Source organism: Furipterus horrens, unplaced genomic scaffold (genome assembly GCF_987537825.1).
Source record: "Furipterus horrens unplaced genomic scaffold, mFurHor1.1.pri manual_scaffold_8, whole genome shotgun sequence".
Taxonomy (NCBI): domain Eukaryota; kingdom Metazoa; phylum Chordata; class Mammalia; order Chiroptera; family Furipteridae; genus Furipterus; species Furipterus horrens.
This window is the reverse complement of record NW_028327178.1, coordinates 15,662,487-15,687,127: the sequence shown is the minus strand read 5'-3', so window position 1 is coordinate 15,687,127 and position 24,641 is coordinate 15,662,487.

Below are 24,641 nucleotides of genomic sequence, written 5' to 3'. Positions count from 1 at the left end.
GAAAGAAACACATTTCAAACATATGGAGCAAACAGCATCACTAGGAAGCAAGGCATCATTGGGCCCCTGTTGGGTGGTACTGAGAATCTATTTTATGGAATACAGAAGGAAGCAGATATTGGGGTTTCCAGGGGCCAGGCCTCATGGAGAAACTGATGTTGGCTTTTACTCAGTACCATTTCCCAGTAATGCCAATTAAAACTAAGAATTGAGGAGACTCTGCCTGCACAATTCTTGCTGCTTCACATTTCTTGTGTGGCATATTCCCAGAGAAATGAAGCAGGTTAATTATGATGCTAGCTGCTGCCACAATTTCTGAGCAGATTAACACCGCACAAGATTTTGGTGTAACTAACTGGTGTTTGTTCCTGCTTGCAAAAGCTGTGTTTATACAACCAGGGCAGAGTCCAAAATGACTGAAAGAAGTTAATTAGTTCAATTTGCCAGGGCCTTGTCATCTGGGCTCAGGACTGAGGAACAGATTAACCCAATGAATATGCATGTTTACATATATCTAAGAGATTGTGGTTATGATTAAAATTAATATAATTATACATTTTTCACATTAACAAAGCTTTGATTAAATAAATTATTAGCAGCAAATGGAATACTTGTCCTGAATTTTATGTTGAAAATTGAGAGATAAAAATGTTTATCTAGATATTAGTGGTTCTCCAGCCATTGCCCAGTGCCTCAACAGTCACCTGGGATATTTAAAACAATACAAAGTCCAGACTCTCATTTTCAGAGTCTTATTCAAAGTGTATGGAATGTGTTGTGGCTATCTGTATCTTTTAACCAGTTCACCTAGTGACTTGGTTTCATAGCCATGTTGGGAAAATATTGGTCAAAATATGCACAGAAGGTGTGCCTACTACTCTATGCTATGCACTGAAAGGGTTGGAAAGACTTGTAGCCTAGTCTTTGTGTTCTAGAAACCCACCGTCTGGCAAAACGAACATTTTCCAGGCATACAGACCGACCAGCAACATTCTGAAGCAATGCATTATTGGGGCCATATCGGGTGCTACTGAGTGACTGTTTGGGGGAGGGGGAGAGAAAGGCTCAATATCCTAGGAGTAGATCCTCAAGTAATAGGTGACCAATTCATTTCCTAGATGTCACAGTCAAAGAACCGTTGGTTAGGGATTTTTAACATTTTCTGCAGCATGACATAGTGGAAGAGTTATTAAGCTTATAGTTTTTGGATTAAAATTTTTATACTCAGAGCGCCTGGAAGAATGTCTGACACAGAGGGGGAGCTCAATACAGACGTACGCCTTGTCCTCTCTGGTCACGCCTCTTCATTGCCCCCTCCCCCCCAGGTATTTTAAATGAAGTGGCAGATGTAATCTGACCTTCATTCATGGAATCTGTGGCTCAGTGTTGGAGAAATGCTATGAAATCTGTGGGTGGGGAAGCACCCTGAGGGACAGCACCTTTATTACCATGTAGAAGGTGGTAATGGGAAAACAAATGATAACTGCACGATGCTGGTGCATCCAATGAGTTGAAAATTAAGCTGCAAGACTTGGCAATTTCCAGTTCTTCTTGTGACCACGCGCAGCCTATCATTAATTCAATAGATCAATGCAGCTCAGGGAATTCTTGCAGGGATGTTTGTCTCTCAGTGATAGAGAGAAATAATTAGCATATGGAGCCTTCTCAAGTGACAATTACCTGAGGATGCATGTGGACTGCCTTTGCATAGATAGCACAGTAATTGTGCTTAAGGGGGCATTTTGACAAACAAGGCAAACCCATTATTTTTATTTACCCACACTAGCAAATTAATGGAACAATCAGTAGTAGTAGCTTGAATGTACATAACAAGGCATCTTGCATCCCAAAGTACTATAGTGACAAACTATGAGCGCTAATGCTGCTCCTCGCCATTTCCTGTCAGTAGAGAGAGGATGGCAAACCAGCTGGAAGGAAGGAATTCACCAAAGAAGAAGACATCAGTGGGCCCATATGTGGCTGTTGGGTTGCAACAAAGGTAAACTACGTGTTCCATTTGTTGATCACGGAAAGACGTTGACATTACCAGATAGATTATATATAAATTTAAATACAGAACTGAAACTAATTCTAGAGCCAATTTGTATGTCTCTATATTTTAAAATGGAATATTTATGGATGGGAGGGTCTTGATAAGAGGGAGAAAAGTGAGGTTGAGGATATGGTGGGACTCTGTTTTCATTTTGTGTCTCTCTCCTCACGAATATTTTTAATGAGATATTTTGATTGCATCTTAGCATGTGATTGTCAGCAGTAACACACTATGATTGAAACAGCTCTTCAGGTCCCCCTCTTCTATAGTAGGCCTTGTATCATGCCTGCTTGCCTCCTGCTGATAGTACATAATAAATACAGAACTCTTAACACATGTGATTAGCTTACACCCCCATCCTGGAGAGATCCCCCCTAGGTGTTACTGTTGAAGTTATAACTTGCGGCACTCTGGACTTTAATGTATAGGAAAGATAATTTTAAAATGATAGAATAACACTGTAATATCTTTTTTTACTATAATTAAAAGGTTAATACATTGGAAGATAGGTAGGTAAAATATGCCCAGAGAGGGAGAAAAGGGGATAGAAATTATAGACAGAAAAATTAAAAGACATTTGGAACTAGTGAAAGCATATTGAGAATTAAATTTCCAAAAGGAAAGGAGAAAGAGAATGGGAAATAGCAACATATAAAAAATATCAATACTTTTGGGAAAAAATCCACACCTAAAGAAAAACATCAAGCCACATATTTCAGAATCTTTATGAACCCCAAGGAGGTTAAATTTTAAAATTATCATTAGGCATATTGTTAGTTAATTTATAGTATCCAAAGTGAAATATAAAATACTAAAACAGCCAGAGGGGAAAAAGCCACCTTAATTTCAAGTGAACAATAACAAGATTGAGAGCTAAATTCTCAATATAAATGGGAACTATATAATGACACATTTAAAATAATTTTTAAAGTGCTGAATAAAAATGACCAATAACCTAACATTTTACATCCACTTAAAATATCATTTAAAAATAAAAAATATAAAGACATTTTTGCAGATAATCAAAAATGAATATTTTGGCCAATAGACTCAATTAAAAGAAATACTAAAAGTTGTTATCCAGGTAAAAAGAACGTGATGCTTATATGGAAGCTTTGTAACGTAAGAGATAATGAAGAGCACTGGTAAAGGTAATTATGTCTATAAAACTCTAATAATAATTCTTATGGGTTGCAGTATATATAGAATTAAAATACAGGGCCAAAACAAAAAAACACATACCAATGAACAAAACAAAACAAAGCAAAACAAAAACTACCTATAAGCCCTTACCATGGTAAATAAGGTTAAAGGTTTTAAGGACCTTGCATTATCTGTTCCCTTATAACCCAGACAATATGGCCTATGTACCATTATTATAACTTGTTAGTAAAGGTTACTATAAACTTGATTCTAATAAGTCAAGGAGACATGTTGTGATCTTTAGCAGCACCACTAAAAGAATAACTAAGAATGTTTAACTAGAAATAGAGGAAAATTATGATAATGAAAATACTTGATAATTTAAAAAAATTTATTATATTGATTTGAGACAGTGAGAGTGGGAGGGAAGAAGGGCACGATAGAGGGAGGGAGAAAGAGAGACAGAGAGAGAAAGATATTTGTTGTCCCACTTATTTATGTATTCATTGGTTGGTTCTTGTATGTGACTAGGGATTGAACCCAAACGTTGGCATATCGGGACAACAATCTAACCAACTGAGCTACCTGGCCAGTTGGGTAAAAACAAAAACAAAACAAAGTAAACAAATAACTAAATAACAGATGAGACAAATTTTAAAAAATAGATATATGGTAGATTTAACCCAAGTACACCAGTAATTTTATTAAATGTAAACAAATTAATTTATTTAAAATAAAAACTATCAGACTGGATTAAAAAATACTCTAAGCTTCTTAAAAGAGACACACATTAAATAAAAGAAACCAATAAAATTCAATAGTTAAAAGATGATTAAAAAGATACTGTATATAAACATCAACTAGATGAAAACTGATTATAGTTATATTTCTACTGGGAAAAGTAAATTTTAAGAAATATTATTACTCAATATTGAGAGTGACATTTTATAACAAAATGATTAATGCAACAGGAAAACATATGAATCCTAAATTTGCATGCACCTAATAACTAAAAAATATAAAGCAAAAAATGGAACTCAAATTGTCAATTGTGAAGATATAACAACATTTTGAACTCTAAGAATTCAGAACATTTCTATCTTATAAACCCTGGTTTTGGAAGGTAATATGTACTCAACAAAATGGGGACGTTATCTAAGTAAGAAGATAGCCTGGGATTTAGGAAACTGTCTCTAATGATGACAGGCGTGAGCAGGCCCAGTGATCAACCGCTCAGATTAGAGCTCTGGGAAAGATATCTCTCCTACAAAGCAGGGACTAATGGAATACTTTGATAAAATATCTGTCAGGAAACTAAAAATATTACTATATGAAAGACATTGTAAGAAAAAGGTCACAAAGAACTTGCAGTTACAAAAGAAAATATTAAGAACAGGAATGTAATATATTAATGAATTATTTGACTCTGCAGTGACTAAAAATTACTTATTCATAATAGCTGAAACACTTTCATAATGTTAGCTGAAAATAATCTTTTCTATGAGGATGTAGCTAGAAGAGCCATGTTGCATAAGAGGTCTAAATTGACATCTAGTTTAGTAAGAGAAAGAGAATATTTAACATTCTTACACAATAAATAGTATGATATGAGTATTATTTAGCAATATAGAGGTAACTAGGAGAAGGAAAAAAACCCAACCAATACATAGTGAGCAGGATTGAGGTAAGCATGGGGATAGTCATTATGATTTATTTGTTATATTTATTACTTGAGATAAAAATTAAATTAAAATACTTTTTAAGTGGGAAAAGTAACATGATAATTACAGGAAATCTGAGGGAAAGAAAAGAATAAAATAAAAATTTCCCTAGAGCTACCGCCCAGATAGTTCAGTGTTTGGTATATTCCCTCGAGTCATTTATAAAACACACACACACACACACACAGACACACACGCAGAGACACACACACACACACAGCTTTTTAAAACAAAATTAAAATTATATTATATTACAATTTTTATGCCTAAAATTTTATTAACATTTCCCCTTTCTATCATATAAATAAAAAATATACACTTTAACATCTTATTTTCTAGATCTAACTATTGAGATTTTAACCGTTAACCAATGGTTGAATATTTAAAGGGTTTCTAAATTCAGGAGTATTATAATGTTGCAATAAATATCCTTTTACATAAACATTACATATCCTTTTACATAATCAGAGTTATATAAATAATGTAGCAATGATTGTCATTTCCTCATAAAAATACTGATTATTTCCTATGATGAATACTTAAAAATGGAACTACTTACTCAAGTACATGAATCATTTTAAACTTCTTGGTACATTTGCTTTTTATGAAGGTTGAATAAATAAGGATACTATTAGAGGATGAAGTTGAGTGGTACAGAGAATCTGTGGTGCAAAAACGGATCAGGGTGGGCTGGAGTGGCAGGAAAGTTCCTCTGCATGAGCTTTTGTGCTCACACCTTTTGGGAATGTGTACTGGACCACTGACTAGTGATACGATAGAACCGAGACAGGAGGAGGGAGGAGACTGACACTTCCCTACAATTCCTGCTTCTTCTCATTTCTTACAAAGAACAGTCCCTAAGAACTGAAGCAGTTTCATTAAGATGCTAAGAAGGCTGGTGCAATCTCTGTGCAGATAAACATCATCCAGATTTCGTGTAATGACATGGGTTTATTCCTGCCTGAAAGGCTTTGTTTATGCAGCTAGCCAAGGGGCTAATAGGACTGGAGGGGAAGAAATATGTACTGGTTTAGCTCACTGCAGCCTTGTCACTTGGTACCGCCCAAAGGTTATTGAGTCTAATAGTAATTAACTATAACTCTTTATTATCATTTTACCAGAGCTTTGAATGTCAAAAAATCTATTAATTATAAGTAGGATGCAAGCTGGATATTTTATAACGAAGAATAAGGGATGGTCCAAAACAGTGATCCATACACTAGTGGCCTCAGAATTACCTGGGGAGCTTTTGAAAGGTATTGTATTCCAGATCCATTCCCAGAGACTCTGATGCCTTTTGCATGGAGTGGGGCCTGGAAGCCTGCAGTTTTAACAAGCTCTCCAGGGCATTCATTTAATTGCACAGCCAGGTTTGAAATTACAGCTCTTGATCAGGGAGTGGGGTACACCAGAGTGCCTATTTTATTTTACCTTAACTCATCCTGCAATACATATATATGTATATGTACATACACAAACACAGACACACATACACATATGTATTTTGTAGGGCAAATAAAGATATCTTGACATAGTTAAAAATTGCATTTCTCTTAGTCCTAAAGAGAATAAATATTTTTGTATAAATTCTTTGGTATATTTTTAAGTTGCCGCTTTATGTTTCTTTTTATTCTTTTTCTATGGGGACATTTAACTTTTTTATTAGTTTTTAAGAGCTCTTGAAATATTAAGATCTGTTTTCTATTTTCTAAGAATTTGGAAGTGGGAAAAATAGCATTATTCTCTGAGAGGTCGATTTAGGACTTAGCGTAACAGAAATACAAAAACTTTGCTTTAAGAGAAACTGACTATCTGGCTGTTAAAAATTGATTCAGTAATTGAATTTATTACTATACCTCAAAAGAGATCATGAAATTTGTAAGATAACCTATGAAAGTGAATAAAAATGTGATTGCAATTGTCAAATATTAGGCAGATCAGTCAGTGTGGCCTTGGGAGTGGACTTTTTCCTAGCGATGTGGTATTTTAAGTCAATGTTATTAAACATTAAAATCATGCTATTAACTATTATTGATTGTATTTCATTCTCCCCAAGAAAGTCCTTCATTGCTCCCTCTATGCCTACAGAGAGAATATGTGTGACCAGAGGGCTTGATGGCTTGATTCTCATTACAAATTAATAAACCAGCCTCTTGATTATATCGAATACTTTGTATCCTGGCAAGAATGTGTTGGGTGGCATTTAGAAGCAAAGACAACTCGAAACTTGAGGCCTGAGGCTGGCCTCTGCTTCTACATGTCCTTTGTCCATTTTTGATTACCTTTTGGTCCTTAATTTCCATGAGTTTCATTGCCCCAATAGATTCAAGAATGCAAGACTTGGCATGATGTGTGTAGAAAAATGCAAGCAGGTTGGCATTTGTACAGGGTAAAGTGTGAGGCTCCTAATGATGGGAGAAGAAGTCAAAGGGCTTAGCAACAGCCAGGAGAGAACATCCCAGTGAAACATGATAAAACGTTTCAATTGGATTCTGTAGACAGTTGGGAGCCATTGAGTAACTTTGGAGCAGAGGAATGGCAAAATAGTTATTTCCTTTTTTCAGCTCAATTCAATAGAATTGGAGGGAAGATAGGGGGCCAGTCAGAGACTGTGGCTGTCGTTTGAGTGATAGATGATTGATTAAGCCCAAGGGAGAATCAGGGGTGGCTTTGAAAATTAGAATACATGGGGTATTACTCTGTTATTTTAATTTGAGGGTGTTCTTTGAGAAGAAGTACCATAAGCCCAGATCAATGAGAGTCTAAGGCTATCAGAGCATTCATAATATCTTTTAAAATTCCTCACCGAACACGCAGGTGAGACGCCTGCTTCCAGAGTCACCAGGAGCGGCATGGAGCAGCCTAGGCTTGTTGTTCGGCCCCCATCTCTCCATCTTTTCCTCCCTTTTTTCTTAATCATCACTTATGGAGCAGTTTTAATTTTCCAGATACACCTGAGCACCTTTGTTATCCCCTTGCTACACATTTTACTTCCTTTCACCACTGCTTCTTTAAAACCCCAAAGTGTCCATTTCTCCCTCTGGCCAGGGTCCTGATATTGGGAGGCAAAGCTACGATAATTCAAAAACATCAAAGTTAATTTGTATTTAAGGAATTGCCTTCGGCATAAAACCCCAAGAAAAGAACTCCAAAGGGACTAAATCCTAATGGTGGGAGTGGAGATACTGGCCGCTTAGCTGAGAAGGCGTATTTGGGGATAGAGCAACATTCCCCTCAAATATCTCCACATTGAATGTCAAAGGACTGCCACCTGGTCATTATTATTTTCTGGAAAGAGGCTCATGATCTAGGCTCTGCCACTTTCTTCGCACACCTGTGGAAACACAGGATATTTGAGTAACTCTTTTGAGCCTTTAGTTTAGTTTGAGTCCTTTGGGAACAAAGGATGAGTAATGCTTGCAGATTCATAATTAACTGGGTAGACCAGAAAACTTGTTGACTCAGAATCCCATGTGTTTCTACATCTAAGAGTTAAATTTTACTGCTGAGACAACATTCAACCCTTTCTCATTCAGGGTCCACTTCTGCTTTTTACAGCTCCATCCATGTGGATGGCCCATGCCTCTGCCCGGTGCTCTGTTTTATTGAGCTACTTTGCCAATCTTGATCATTCCTATGTGAGATCTGAAGGGACCTCACCAGGGTTTGTAATTGGTCTTGCACCCATAAACCTGGTTTTCCTGAGTGAGAAGCTCTCTGTTCAAATAGTCTTAGCATGCCCTGTGAAATTGTGTGAGGCAATCTCTAGGACAGATTTCATCTCTTTATTACTGCTTAGTACTTTAGTCCCCCTGCTGGATTTGGAGACTTGCCTTGAACTCCAGCCCAATAGACCAGAATCTTGACAACATGCCTAGCACTTGACATTCCATGTAATTTGGCAGCTGGATGTTGTCCCCTTAGTTCCAGCTGCTGACAAGGGTCTTGTTCCAAATTAACTGGACCACCCAAAACTCTGAGGCTGCCACTACCTGACTTTGTGCCTTGCCTTTGCTTGGTGACTCCTGGTATCCAGAAGATGGGATCCTCACTAACATCAGGGAATCTTGGCAGGAACACCATCCCTTTGGACTATGATGTAAATTGTCTCTGTTCCTGGGGGGAGAGGCAATTCTAAAGCCAGCCAGTGCTTTCCCCTATGTCTGGCTGTGCCCATTCCAGCTCCCTGTCACCACCTCGATCCTATACATATCAGGCTTAGCACGCCTTGCTACTCACTATATAAAACTAATATATTAAGTTTCTGGTTTGTCTAAACTAGCTTTGCTGACACAAATTTAACCTCAGCCTGATGTAATATTTCTGTTGGGTCTGTATTATGTTCAGCAAAGCATATAAACTTACAGAATAAAGATTTGGGTATTTATAGTTCAATGCAATATACTTGGAAGGCAGTAGTTGACAAACCAGTATTACACCATATTGTCTTCTAAAGTTCATATTAGAATGGAGCCAAGTTTGATGAACTCTAAAAGATAAGTTGAAGGAGAGAATACATAGCTGCTCCTAGTACGGAGTAAGGATGCAGAAGACGGATATTCATTGTTTGATTTTTCAGGGTTCTGAAGGGAAAGAAATTCTTAGGGGACTTTTCTTGCAGAGTTATTTGTGAGAAAAACAGTGGTACATGGGAACTTTTCGAGAACAGTGGAAGGAGAAGAGAGAAAATAATTGGCTATTGTAAAACGCACTGTTTATCAGAGAAACCTTTCAGTGAAGGTTAAATATGGAGCAGTCCATTAGAGCATGAGCTCCCAGTAGTCACAGTCCTTGGTTAACCCAATAATATGCTTACCTGAGAATTACATTACTTTCCATATCTGAATTTCTAATTTGAAATAAAAATTAATGCATTTGGTGCAAAGAAAAAGACTAAAGAATATCTAATTTCCCCTTAATGTATCAGGTGTTTTCAGCGCCACAAGGAAAGTCAACAATAAACTATAGAATATGCCAAGTTTATCTTTAAGCTTCCTATTTAGGCTTTTGATTATGTCCATTCTTACTTTTATTCCTCCACTGCCCCCACCTTCCCTGCCCCATCTCAGATACCAATGTCCACATGCTTTTCCATTTTGTTCCCATTTATTTATTGGGCTAGTACTCATTGAAGATTCTTGTCTGCCTTCCCCCTACCATCTGAAAACTATGCACTACACCTTCTTGGGGGATGCATCTTTCAGCTGGGACCCTGCTGCAAAGAACTACCTAAATCTAAGAAAAAAAAATTTAAAGTGGGATTTAATCAAGGTAAAAGAATTAGACTCTAATGCTTGACTTGCAAGTGTCAAACAATGAATCAGATTTCTCTGGTAGCCGGAAAAGCTCTACTGACCACATAAAATCATTTTATATAGGTGATAGCTATTCCTCTTGCTATGAAGATTCGCAGAGCTGTGGGGTAGGATTCTAGTAATTGGGATGCTGGCCAATCAGCTCTCACTATTCTGTATGACTCTACAGCAAAAGGATGCTAGACCTGAACTGAGGCCACCTCATTGACATTATAGAGTCAGTCCAAAGTTTTGGGTTAATAGAATTTGGCAGTGAATGATTTACAAATCAGTTGGGTAGTGGTTGGGTTTTGGAGTGACAGTTGCCTGATAGGGCTGCTGGCATTGGCTCTCTGATGAAATAGTTGACTGATCTGGCTGAATTAGACAATGCAATAATTCCACTTATCCATGGGGGACAGGTTCCAAGACCCTCAGTGGATGCCTGAAACTGTCTATCATACCAAATCCTATATATAAGATGTTTTTCCAATCCATACGTATCTCTGCACAAAAATTCTGAGACCTTAAGTATGTGAAAGGAAACAGAAAGAAAGGTTAGTCATTTGAGATAAAAAAAGATTATATCAATGTCTAGGGAGAAAATATCTGGAGTTCTAACTCTAATATTTAGGATTTTAAAAATGATTAAGAGAGTAATTTGCTAAGAAATATTCAAAAATAATGTTTATGCATACTTGGATTATGTTTGTCCTTATGGCATAATATTTTTTGCCTTGTCACTTATACTATGTAGTTTCTTTTCAAATGCCAACCTATCAAATAAGAGAAAAAACAAACTTCTCAGTTGGGTAGCATCAAAGATAATACATTACAAAATTTGCTAAATCTAAATATAGGTTGGCAGTGATTTGAATAAAATAATAGGCGATGAGTATAGTGTTTAACAAGTTCTGAAGCCAGCGAGTACTGAGGTATGACTTTAATACTGAGGACAAATTGTGTTCCTGTTACCACTCCATAATAAAGCTACAGAAACAAGATTTCATCCCTCCAGATTCCCTTCTGTGTCCATTGTATAGTAAAATATTTCCCACAGTCTTACCCTTGGCAACTGCTGCCCTGTTCTTTGCCCCTATCAATTATATAGCATCACAATCCAGAAATAAATGATTGACACTTAGTCTCATACTTAAAGAAATATTTTAAAAATTGAACTTGACTTTAGATAAGTATATTTTTTCAGAGACATGTTATAGGGCGAGAAACTTAAAAAACTTTTAAGCACACAACACCTGAGATTCTAAGGTAGAAGTTGAATAAAAAGTGTGAATTTGTGAAGAAAAAAGAAAGATACATCTGACTATAAAACTTGTTCATAATAACATAATGAAAAATATCAAATGTCAACTTAAAAATGGATGGAGTGGACAATGATTCAAAACAATTCTTCAGGAAAATTGAACAAAATGTTGAAAACCAGTCAACTAAAATTTTTCTATGGAAATTATTTTCTGATAATTTTTTCTGTTCACTACTCCTTTCTTTCTCAAGCTCCTCTCCAAACCAAGATAAATCTTCCTACTTTCTTTTTATATCCCCAATATTCCTCCTTTTCAGCACTTTAATCAGTTGTAATTATATATTTAAAAATAATTATTTAATGTTTCTCTTTGTCATGAAATTGAGTGCCAGGCACATCTATTCAAGTATATTTCTTGAGTGGTTAAAATTCTGTGTTTTATTTAGGACCAAACTTGAGATTCTTGAGGGCAAAGATCTGGTCTTTGTATTCACAGGGCCTGTTCCTGTGCCTAACATATAACAATTTCCAAAAAGTGTTGCCTTGAGTAATGAATGAAGCTGTGAAAGGAGATTGTTGAGAATCATTTATGCAGTGCAGGAGAACATTTAGGTACCATGGTAGAGTTGGCTAACTTTCCACCCAAACTCACCATTCCATAATCTGAAGATTTTACGAGGGAGCAGTGATTCCTCCTTGGACAACATTTCCTGGTTCCTATGCCAAGGAGGTGGGGACAGGAGGGTACCTGTAATTTCCAGGCTTGTTTTGTTTTTAATGAAGTCATTGTGCTGTGTCTGTTCTCTCTTTCCCCTGCTACTGACTGGATGCAGAAGTCTCCAAGGTCCCAGGGCATGCCATGTTCTCAATAAAGAAAGCCCAGGTCTCTGAATGACTTCTAGGAAATCTGCTTCCTGATCTGCCACCCCACATGTAATACACTCTGACATATCCAGCCAATACACTTTTGTTGTTTGAAGCCATTGGAAATTGGGTGTTGACTTGTTATAGATGTTGGCCCAGACACAAGAGCCCAGTGCTTTTACTGCCTAAGGAAAGACCAGAACAATGTCTGTTTAAAAACAAAAACTAAAACTAAACAACAAAAAAGAAAAAAACCAGCAAAAATAATAAAAACAATAAGGGAAGATTGGTGTAGCCGAGTTTCCAGTAATAAACTATATAAGATTTTGTAGTGTAGAAATGTAACATTTCAATCAGAAGGCTCTATCAGAAGAGTAGAATGAAGTAAAAACAAACCATACAACAAAACAATCAGCCTAGTCTTAACAGTGGGGTGCTAAAGGATAGTGTTCTTGCGGGAAAATAACAAGAGAAGAAGGAACATCAGGTAGCCTTTAAATCTGTTTGAAGGGAGAGGCAGCAGGAGTCAGGCAGGAATTTGTGGCACAGAAATAGGGAGCAAGGGCCACAGACCAGCCTGCTCCAAGCCTGAATGAACAATTCTTCGGTATGGATTACATAGTCTGAAGGACACATCTCAGCTACTGAACACATGCTTGGAGGGCATTGCTAAAAGCAGCTTTGAAAGTCTCCTTCCTTCCTTTCTTTAAAGTTAGAATTGATTAGAGAAAAAAATTGCAATTGGGACATTCAAAAGCTCAAAGCCTCTCTCTGGCTCAGATGAATAATGGCCCATTCCACATATTTTGAAAAACCAAGCCAGGGGAATGAAAAAGATTTTCGAACTCTTTCATATTTCATCCAGTTGGCCAAGAAGCTGCTGTCTACTATAGGCAAAGCCCTGTGGGGAAGGGCAGGGTTTGTCCTTGGTAAGCTCACAATCCATGCGTGCTCAGTGGAGTGGGTGGTGTACAGTAGTGTGGGAGACAGGCCTGAGTGCAGAGAGCTGGGCCGTAGCTGCCTAGGACTGATCCGTGACGCTATGAAAAACTCAGCTTTAGGAGAACTGACTCTGAGAATATGAGCAATAGAAAGAGTTCCTGAAGACCTGGGTTTACTGTTTAGGTGACAGCTTTACTCCGCACCCCTGGCAAACTCAACTTGAAGACTGAAGGCCACTGCCAAGCTCTGGGAGGTGGGTTAGCTGGGTTTTGTGGACCACATTCCTGTAAATATTTTGAAGGAGCAACCTCGATTGATAGTGACATGCTTCATTAGCTAGGCGGCTTTGCTCATTGCTTTCCAATATTTGGAAACATATATTTCACCAAAAAATAAATAAACCAAAAACAAACAAAAACACCATTGCATAGATGGATAAAGGCAAGTGGGAGGCAGAGGCATTTGACTGCAGCAGAAGGAACTGGTCAGGATAATTATGTACAGTTGTTAGGATGAGGAGTCAGCCAAAATTCAGATTTTAAACAAAGGTGACATGAAAGAATCATATTTTTCCAATTTTCTCTATTTCTTTGCTTCATTTAGAAAGGATCTTTCTTTTTAATTTTCTTATTCATGTCACATGTTATTATCAGGCCTAAAATTTAAGGCCTGTTAATTAAATGCCTGGAGAGAGAAAAATCAGGCTGAGACTTTATGGGAAAGATGGAAATTGATCTTGATTTTGAAAAATAAATAGGAACTTAAAACATTAAAACTTTGCAAGATATAACTAACCTCCATACAGAAACGTGCAGATACCTTAAGTGTACAGGTGGGTGAATATTTTGAAAAAGTAAACCTTTCTAGCACCCAGAAGCTATCATGCCTCCTCCCAATCACTGTCCCTCCTTTCTTCCTAAAAGTAACCTGACATTTAATATTACAGACTAGTTTTACCTCTCTGTGAACTTTATATAGATGGAATTACGTGGTATGTATTCCTCCACATTGGACTCTCTGACATCTTGATTTAAAGTGTGGTCAGTATTGTTGCATATTGTAGCTTTTCATTAATTTCTATTGCTCTGTGGTATTCCATTTGATATATATATATATATATATATATATATATATCCTGCAATTTATCCACTCAACTGCTGATGAAAATTTGTGTCCACTAGCATTTGGCTCTTAAAAATAATGATGCTATGAACATTTTTACATGGTTTTTGGTGTACAGGTGTCTGCATTTTGCTCAAGTACATACCTAAAAGTGAAACTGTTGGGTCACTGGAATGTATATGATTAACTTTACTTGGTGATGTCAAGTGGTTGTTGAATAGTATTTAATAAAAGAAGTGTGGGGAAGAGAATTGGAGACCAAAAAATTTCACAGTGAATAGATGAGAGACATGAAATAGGCTGTCATGCTCCTGGACCAAGAAATGTTTTAGAGTGGCTAGAGTTTTGAGTGTATGGAGGATGCACTAACAGAAAATCAAGGTTAGTTAGGGACAAGAATATGGAAGAACTTATGTCTTACTTGGAAATTTGAACTTTTTAAGCAATGGGAAATCAACAAAGAAGCTGTGATAGGGGAGTGGCTTGATCAACTCTGTGCTTTAGGAAGAGGAATCAGTATTAACTGTCCACAGGATATGGTAGAAGATGAGATTCTGAAACGGGGTATTGAGAATAAAAAGCAAGAGCCATCTAAAATATACAATAGCTGGTGTTCCTATGGTTAAGTGCTGTTGACTTCTGGAACTCTGAAATTGCTGGAGTTTTCTCTACGTTTCCCCTTTTTCTCTCTTTAACAACCATGGCTATTGATTTCTGTTAAAATTCGTTAGTTTATTTCCTCTGAGTAAGATGTTTGTTCTAATAATAAGAGCTTCTTTGTGGATTTAAGTGGAGATCAGGTGGGGAAAAGCAGCTAAGGATGGAAAATTTTATGTCTGTAATGAATGTTGGGTATAAGCAAGGAGTTAACCAGGAGCCTTTGAGTTTAAATAGTATTCTGTAAAAAATGATGTCTGTCAAAAGGATGCTTGAAAGACTTATGATTTCTAGTCTACACACCCAAATATTGGGAAAAGCCCTGTCAATATGGAGTATTCTGTTTTTAGCTTTAATAGGAAAGGCTTCACAGTCTAAGAATAATTTGTATGAAACCATATTAACCATTGATCACCAGAAGACCAATTTAGTCTGATTGTTTCATGATGGTATTAGCACACCATTAAGGGGACCAGATGGGTCAACAAAGAAGTAGATAATTATGTGGCAAAGAAAGAATTCTGTCAATCAGTTTTTTTGTGGCAGCACAGAAAAATACATTAACAACCCCTTCCCCCCAGTGTCAAAGGCTTGACGTTACCCCTCTTTTTCAACATGAATCTGCCATCGTTTAATAGCTTTGGGATTTGGGCTCAATTAGTTTCACTCTTCGTGGTATGAGCTTGAAACCTCGGCCGAGGCAACCACAATAAATATTTGGAGACTCCAGAAGAATAATTGTATTCCCTAGCTACAAGCAATTAAGGTCTAGATGTATTCCTTGTAAACCTTTGCAAATGCAATGAAAGCCATGTTTTAAAAGACAAATTATTAAATGGCTTCTTTCCTTTAGTGGTATTTAGGTAAGGGAAAATTAAAACTTGTTGTTTTACCTGGGAGGAGAAGATATTTCCTGCTATAAAAATTATGATGGTGTGTGTATAACTTGCTGATAATCTTTCAGAAATCACAGAGAATGGGATAGATGCCAGAGAACAGATGGGCAAAGTTCCCAAAATTCAAAAGGAGAAAAAGAATGGCTTTTATAATACAAACTATTGGGGAGAAGCTCAATTTCCATCTCCTTCCATCTTATAGAATATATTAATGACACTACTTTATTTTATATTTGAAAGTATTCTGTAATCCTCTCCCAACACAATAACCTCTTCTGCAACATCCCAAAATATACCTATTATCCATATGAAAATGACAACTAATAAATTTAACTTATGCGAAGTCATTAGGGCCTTATAAAGTTGGAAGCCATGAGCAGTTACCAATGAAAAAGATGTTTTGTAACACTGTCTTGGAATTTTTATTTACAGAGAGAAGTAGGAGAATAAAAGGGACATTTAAAGAATTCCTTTTATATTTTAATTTTTATGGTGGTCTGGTGAAATGGATACTTTATAGAATAAAGTGAAAAACTGAGGCTTCAGAGATCATGTAATTCATCCAAAGTCACTTAAATAGCAGGTGGTAAAAATAACTCCTTTTGTTTTTAAATTTTTCTCTTATATCTCTGCATTGATATTTTCCCCCAGGTGGGGACTCAGCCCTGTGCCTAATGCAACAACTGTTCAAATATGATGTTTTTCTTTTGCATGAACGATTCCTGCAATGGAGAACTCATTACTTATGGTTTTACAACTTTTGTTTGTTTACTTCTCTGGTGACTCTTCCCAATACCCCTGGATGGCCCTTTGTCTTCAACCTGTTTTCAATCGACATCAATTCCATGGAGTATCTCATTACATGCATGACTTCACCTAACACTTGTGCATCCGTAATCTTCATATTCAAACCTAGGGCCCAGACTGCTCTTCTGAGATTTATGTACCAAATGATATAATAGAATCAAGTAGGATTATGTTGGATTATGAAACACAATAAATTCATTTGGCCAACATCCTTCCCACAAGCAAATTCCCCAACTCCAAATTTGTTACTCTTTCTGTAATCCCCCTCCGCATCTCAGTCGACCCAGATGCTCAGGGTAGAAACACTGGTTATTTCTCCCTTCTGCCTGCCTTTGCTCCCCACATCCGCTTAATCATTAATTCCTGTCTCTTCTTGCTGAAGATAGCCACATCTCTCCCATCCTCTTTACTTCCACTCCCCTTAATTCAAAAATACCTCTCAATTTGCTAAAATTACTGCTCAGCCTGAGAAATTATCTCCACTTCTAGAAGAGCGCCTTCCCTATGGGTATCTTACTATCAATCTGTCACTTCCCTTTCTAAACATTTTTGGCATTTCTGTGCCACTGATCCTTTCCTTCCAGATGAGTTTGGTCGTTGGGAGTTAGGAGAGCAGAGGTAGGAGAATGGAGAGAGACGCCAACGCATTTCTTCCATGCTTCTTCGCTGCGTAGGACCAACTTTGTCAACTACTCCATTCCTCCTTTGCTCAAATGTTGAGCTGCGGTCCCTCCTCCCTGGTTTAAGTACCCATTGCTCTCTTGACTGTATTTCTTCCCCTTTTTCTCTTGGCCCCACCGTTGCTAGTTTCCAGGTGCCTCATTCCCCTGGATTGTACTGTTTTCCCACATTCCTATTAGTAATCCTGTCTACTTTTGGACCATTTGGGATTCAGTCTGACTACTGATAGGGTTAGTGCACTGGATTCTACACTCAGCTCTGCCAATAGCAAGCCCAGATTTTTCCTTGCAGCTTTAGGTATGTAAATCTGATTTCATAACTAGAACATTATTGCCTGGACACCCTACAGGTGTCTTGAACATTTCCAAACCTGAGGCATATATTTCCACACATTCTGTTTTTTACCCTATATATTCTATGATGGTTGACTCACTCCAGTTGGAGACCTGGAAGTCATTTTAATTTATGGCTACATTTCCTCACAGCCAACATCTGTATCCTAGTCTACACCTTTATTATTGCTCAAACCTACCTCCCTCTCTCTCTCCTTGACCCCACCACTTCTGTTTGGACTCTTATTGTATATTATTTGGAAAATTAAATTGCAACAGCTTCTTAAGTGGTTTCTTCTTGCACATCAACACTGCTGCTAGAGTGAGTTTTCCTTTTAATTTAAAAAGTAGAATCATGGGGAAAATTTAAATCATATGATATTTATAAAGTTAAAAGTCCTCTCTCAACACCCCCAATCCACTCCAGGTGGTAACTGCTGAATTTATTTTGACTATGTTCATTTTTATGTGTATAAACCATATACAAACGTACATACATAGGTTTGTTTATAACAACAGTAATATATTATACATTCAATTTAGCAATTTAGAATAGCATAGAGAAGAACTATCTTTTAAAAACTAAAATTTAATAATATTATTTCTTCTCCCTTTTAAACTCTTCTATGGGTACCTTAACATTTTTTTTTTTGTTGTTTAAAACTTTAAAAAAATAACAGTTGATATTCAATATTACATTAGCTTCAGGTGTACAGCATAGTGGTTAAAAATTTATATAAATTATGAAGTCAACTCCCCTGCCGTCTAGTAACCACCTGACACTGTATATAGTTATTGACAATATGATATAATTGACTAGATTTCCTGTGCTGTACTTTTAAAAAACATCTTTTAAGATAAAATCCAGGTGCTTTTATGACAGCCCCAAAGCTTTTATGATGAAGCCCTTGTCAGGTTCTCCACCCTCATCTCTTCTCATGTTTTCCTTCTTACCCTATGGTCCAGCCATATTGAAGTGCTAACTGTTTCCTAAAAACATTTGAGTTTTTCATGCACTCATTTCCTTTGTACACATTTCCATTCAGACAAAATTGGGAATGTGTCTTTCCTTGCCTCATAGATTTTTAAGCTCCTAAAGGAAAGAGCTATGGCATAAAGTCTGGTTAACAATTCCTGGCTTTTGAAACCTCAAGAAAGGCTAGAGACTCTCTGAATACCAATTTTGATTTTTATCGCCAGCATCTATTTCTTAGATTTCGAAGTTTCGAGTCATAAACTAGTTAGTGGCAGTAAGCTAAACCATCATTATATTTAGAAAGTTGTGTCTGTGAGTATCGTGACTGATTCTCTAAATGTTTCCACAGCTATAGATTTGTTTTTAAACATTCCCTTATCAAAGCTCTTAGACCATAATTTTCTATAATCTAGATGCCAGAAAATAAATAAGACTAATCAGGATATCATACTTTACTTATTCCTTAAAATGATGTAATATAAAATAAATTACAGGCCTAGAAATCTTGATTTTGATCTGCATTGTGTCTTGAAAATAAAGCTGTACAATAGAAAATAAATAAAAAACAGATAGGTAGGCACAAATTAAAACCATTAGTGCTTATATATGCCATAAATACTATAAACCCAGGTGGCAAAAAGAAGGATGGACACATATAAACTGTTTCTCTTAAGATAATTTTGAAAAATTTAACTTGTAAGAAGGTGTAAATTTCTGCATATATATGAAACATCCAGGGTAGCAATAATTGGATAACTGATCTATTAAGTCTGAATCTAGCTTCTTGTATTGGAAGTAATAAAATGGCTGGAAGACCAGTTTGGTAAAATTCTCTAGCACTCATTACTTTACTAAGGAGTACATGTGAGGTGCTGTGAAGATGTTTTAAATTATTTCTATAAATTTAAATTTCTTCGTTTTCCAAGGTAATGTGTTTGGTTTGGTTCTGAAAGTATGCAATATGAGACTGATTAATAATAGAATATAGGCTAATAATAGTTCTTATAGATACTTATAACTGAGTTCTCAAAGTCAATACTGACCAAGGGTATTTATAGAAAGCCTTACTCTCTAGGGTTTTCTGATTGAGAAAAAGGACAGTCCAAATATCATATCTAAGTACTTAAGAAAAGAGCATTAGAAAGAATTTAGAATGTACACTGTCCACTTTCTGGAATGTCTTGTAGCAGTAATACCCCAAAAGCTATCTTACTGAGTGAGATTTTGCTTGGGGAGATGCACCTAGATCTTGGGTATACTCAGGATTGCTTTCTCTTGCTTGGCAGATGGGCAGAGTGGATGAGACCACTGTTGATACACTGTCCAGTCCCGAGAGGGTCAGAGACTCCTTCCAGAGCTCACAATGGTTACCAAATTGGGAATAAAAATAGCCCTGAAGAATAAATAACTTCTAGGCTGTAGTGAAAACTGTAATTTATCTACTCAGACTCTTGCAGAAATTTTCCTTTTTATTTTTTTGCACAGTTGTAGGTTCTTATTGTGCTAAGGGGTAGATGGGTAATAAAATGATGAATAAATTATATTGGTCAGATAGCAGTTAATCTTTCCAGAAAGGGCAGAAACAAGACCAATGTGAGAAAATTATAAGAGATCTGTAGACTCCATATAACAAAGAATATTTTTATCAATTTGAGCTTTTTATAAGTGAATAGAGATTTGAAATTGCAAGCTTAAGAATGGTTGAAATAGTCATGCTGACACTAGCTGCCCGAGAATCAGGCATGCTATTTGACAAATTTCTCTACCACATAAAATTCTGGAGTATAAAATCCTTCTGGTGTTAAGATTCTATCGTTTTTTTTTTTTTTTACATCCGTAATGGACAGAATATTAGTACATATGTTTTGAGATAGGACAGGTTTTATTTACCCAAAGGGAAGACTTTGCTTGTAATAACTTATCTACAATTTCATGCATCCCTTTGTGAAGAGGGTCTGGATGCTCTCAGGAGCCATAAAACAAAATTGCATCAATGACAATTTGGATAGACTAAGTTGGGTAAGATCAGGAAACTAGAGCAGAAGCTCCCCAAATAGGTCCAAAGATAGTGGTGTCTGATGCATAAACATCATCTCAATGTTTTAATATAAATACTGATGTATTGGCCTTAACTCTAAAAGTTTAGTTTTAGATAGGGCGTAGAGGTCTTGGAATATGTATTTATGTCCCCCAGGTTATTCTGATGGGTGGTGTGATAAGGACTAATACTCTATAGAATTTGCTTGTTTCTCTGCTTCTGTGAGTGTTTTATTCTTTTAGGTTTGTTTTCTTCTGCATTTCATGGAAAAGATTCCTTTTCAGCTCTGCAGGTATATCTCAGCTGAACAGAGGGAAAGAGGATTTCTCCCTGCAATGGTCCATGTGTATATAGAAGGAAATATAAACTCACAGCAGATGTGAACAATGGTGGCAGAAGCAACCCTACCAGCTCCAGAATTGGGGTTGGGAATGGAGTCACAAAAGATGAGAATTAGAACCTACTGTGGCCACCAAACAACTCACCTCATCCCCATTTCTTGAGCATGTGGGGACAGGCAAGCAAAGGAACTCCCTTGGTTGCAACCCAAGGTATCTTTGAAGCCATATGGTCTAGCATCTTTTTTTAGCAAAATTATCAGAAATCAGTTCAAAATGACTGCAGCCAGACATCTGAGGTGAGGTTTCACAGTCAGAGTATCATCAGGGACTTCCTCAATTGTCTTTTAATCTTGTGGCTCTTGCGGCATCTGGCTGTGACTGGGCTGAGAGCTGCCCCTGGCAGCATTGCAGAGCATGAGCTCCTGAAGGAGAAGCGGTCATCAGACCCCCAAGTCCCTGCCAGAGAACCCTGAGCAGAGTGAACAGTGGCTCTCTGTGGATCCTCTTCTTCAGCTTCTCTCCTCGTGCTGCCTTCTCTGCAAGAATTGGCTGGGTTCACTGTGCGCTCGAAGCCTCCCCAGGAAAGCATCTTTTCCCCAGACAGTAATTATTTTTTAACAGATTGAGGTAACCCCATAGTCCTTTGTGTCTGGGGATAAGCATTCGGCATATTTTCAGTACATTTCTCTCTCTTCCTATAATTGTCACATCCTTTAATGAGGCTGAAACATTCAATTTCTTGACCTCTGTTCTCAAAGACTTTGATGTTTGGTGCCTGACAAGACAGTGTGAACCCCCACGAGAAGGAAAGGTAGAATTCTGGGGACCGCTCCCTGCCCCCAAGTATTTTGTCTCTAAGCTCTAGCACTGCTTTTACATTTCCCTTGGCTGATACTCTCTCCTTTGAATCCTTGTGGCAACCCCGAGTCAGTTTCAAAGTTTTAGTCAACTATTTAGGAGGGTACATCAAAGCCTTCAACTAAATCTAAAAATTTAGAAACCTAAGCCCAGGAATCTTTCTGTAAGTTGAAAACCAGCTACAGAAACACCTTATTTAGATCTGGCAGCCAAACTGCTGTGGTCTCTTTCTGGGTGTGTGATTTCCATTTCCCCGTACTTTCAGTGCCTAGCAAAAGGCTGTGCATGTAGAGAGGGCTTGGCTAATACTCCTTTAGCTTAGAACAGATGGAGAGGTGAACAAATGAGCTATGTAGAATATTGTCAAGAGCCAGGCTGAAATTAAAAGAAGAAACTTTATGGCACAACTATTTATGCACTGTCTATATATATAGCATGTCTCTGTCACTCCAGAGCAGGACTGGTTTATACCTTTGCTGTGTTCACTGATGGCACCTCTATTCACTTCTAAATATGTTCACCATCATATTCATATGCAGTCCTTTCAGGTCCATTATGAAGAACTATTTACTCTTGTATTTAATTTAAAAAATTTTGGCTATCCCTTAAACATTATTTTTTGTAATAAGTTAGCATATTTTAAATAGCCAGAGTTGTTAGAGAGGTTTACCTTACCTACCAAGAAGTCTCTTCAAGATATCTCTGTTTTATAACATGAATGAAGTTTGTTCTATAAGACAGGGAATTAAGGAGTGCATTTAAAACAATTTTAATCAAAATTAAAAGTATTTGCAATAAAAGTTGGTATTTCACTTATCTAAAAATAACTTATCCTATATATGATAAATTAACTATTACTATGATAAGTAAGATCTATTCCCAGTTACTATGCATGCCATATGTTGAGGCTAGATACATAGAAAATAAGGTTATAGTCTAAACTTTTGAGGAGATTATAAAATATGGTAAAGTCTTGGCACTTCAGCTTCTAAAAATCATAATTAGCTATTTTTTTCTCTTTTACTTCTTTTCAAGGGAGAGAGCTATGTCACATGAAAATAAATGGATATAAATTTCATTTTAAAAAAAGGGAAAAAGGAAAAACAAGTCCCTCTTGATGTCTTGAGATTGTCACAGACACAGCTCACAATCTGTCCAGTTTCCTGTAATTTCTCTTTCTCCATTTCCAGTGTGAAGTGATCAGACTTGATGCCCAAAAGAACAATAATGCAAAGGACTTGTGGCTTCTCTCACCACCAGTAAGGAGTCCAACATCCTTCACTAGGTTGTCCATTGAGATAAAAGAGGGAACTTAATCATTACTTGAAAGGTTTTCAGTGTCAAGCAGTGAATCCATTAACTCTTGAGTTGAGCAGAAAATTCAGTTATCAGAGCCCTCCCTACTAAATCCCAACACAGGCCCATTCCAAGTAGTTCAGCCCAGTGTGATTAGCTGCCATTGGGGAGGCAGGATGTGCAGAGACTAGACCGCCAAGGGCCTGGCCCAGTCCAAGCCTTCCTGGAGAGGGGAAAGGTTCAGTGGGAAGTCACTGTGAGGAACACACTCACCCCGCCCAAAACTCACGAAATGGACTTGGAGACAAAGAGCACAGTGAAAGTGAGCCTTTAATGTCAGCGTTGCAAGACCGGGTGTCTGTCTAGTGTGCAGGCACACCCAGTGGGGTATGCCGGAGGATTTTATTCCCTATTGTGGGGGGTCCCTTCCCCCTGTTCCTCATTGGCTGAGTACTATGGGAGGTACGGTCTTTCCGATCAGGTCTAAGAAATGATTGGCTATTCCCTCCTCCCTTTGTTCTCAAAAGCATTCATGGCAAGTTGGGGAAGTCTCCAGCCCCTGCCAGGCCCTCTCTCATGGATCCTGTTCCCTCTTTGTTCTTCAATTTCCTCAGAGACCCTCTAACCAACACCCCGCAGATGGGCGCGTCCGCTACGCTGTTTCCCATTAACTATACTACCCTGAAAATAGACCATTAATGTCTCTATTCCTTGCATTACGACAGTATATATCTTAAAGGGGCTTGGGGATACCACTTAGTAAATGGAGGGAGACAAAGGACTCTCTTGGGAAATATGTTTTCACTTCTGCAAATGGGAAACATCTGATTTCGACCTTTGCCTTCTGTACTAAAAGAAACATTTCAACCTGGAAAAAGGACACCCAAGGAGTAACTTGTTTAGTATATTTGCTGTGCCCTGAACAAGATAGATGTACATTTCCTCACTCCGTGCCAATGCAGAATATACCTCAGTCTCCTCTCAGCTTCTCTGTATCTTACCCTTCCTTCAAGGTTAAGCTCAAGTTTAGCGGTTCCCTACCCTCAGCCTTCTTAGTCGGTACACAAAGGCAGTATCATCACTGTCTTCATCTTCCATTCTCAATTTGAGCTGTGGCTGTGGCTTTTCTTCCTCATGACAGCTGTAAAAATGGTACAGAGCCTCCTCTCTCTAAAATGGTTTAAATGGAACCCTACCCAGAGGCAGCAAACACTGAACACTTCCCAGGCCTCTTCTGGCCTAATGAGCCCTTGATTATTGTTTGGCATTATTAAATGTCAACAACAGGATGGCTCCCCTCTGGGAACTCAATGAGAATGGCAAGAAATATAAGATTAGAATTGAGGAACTACACAA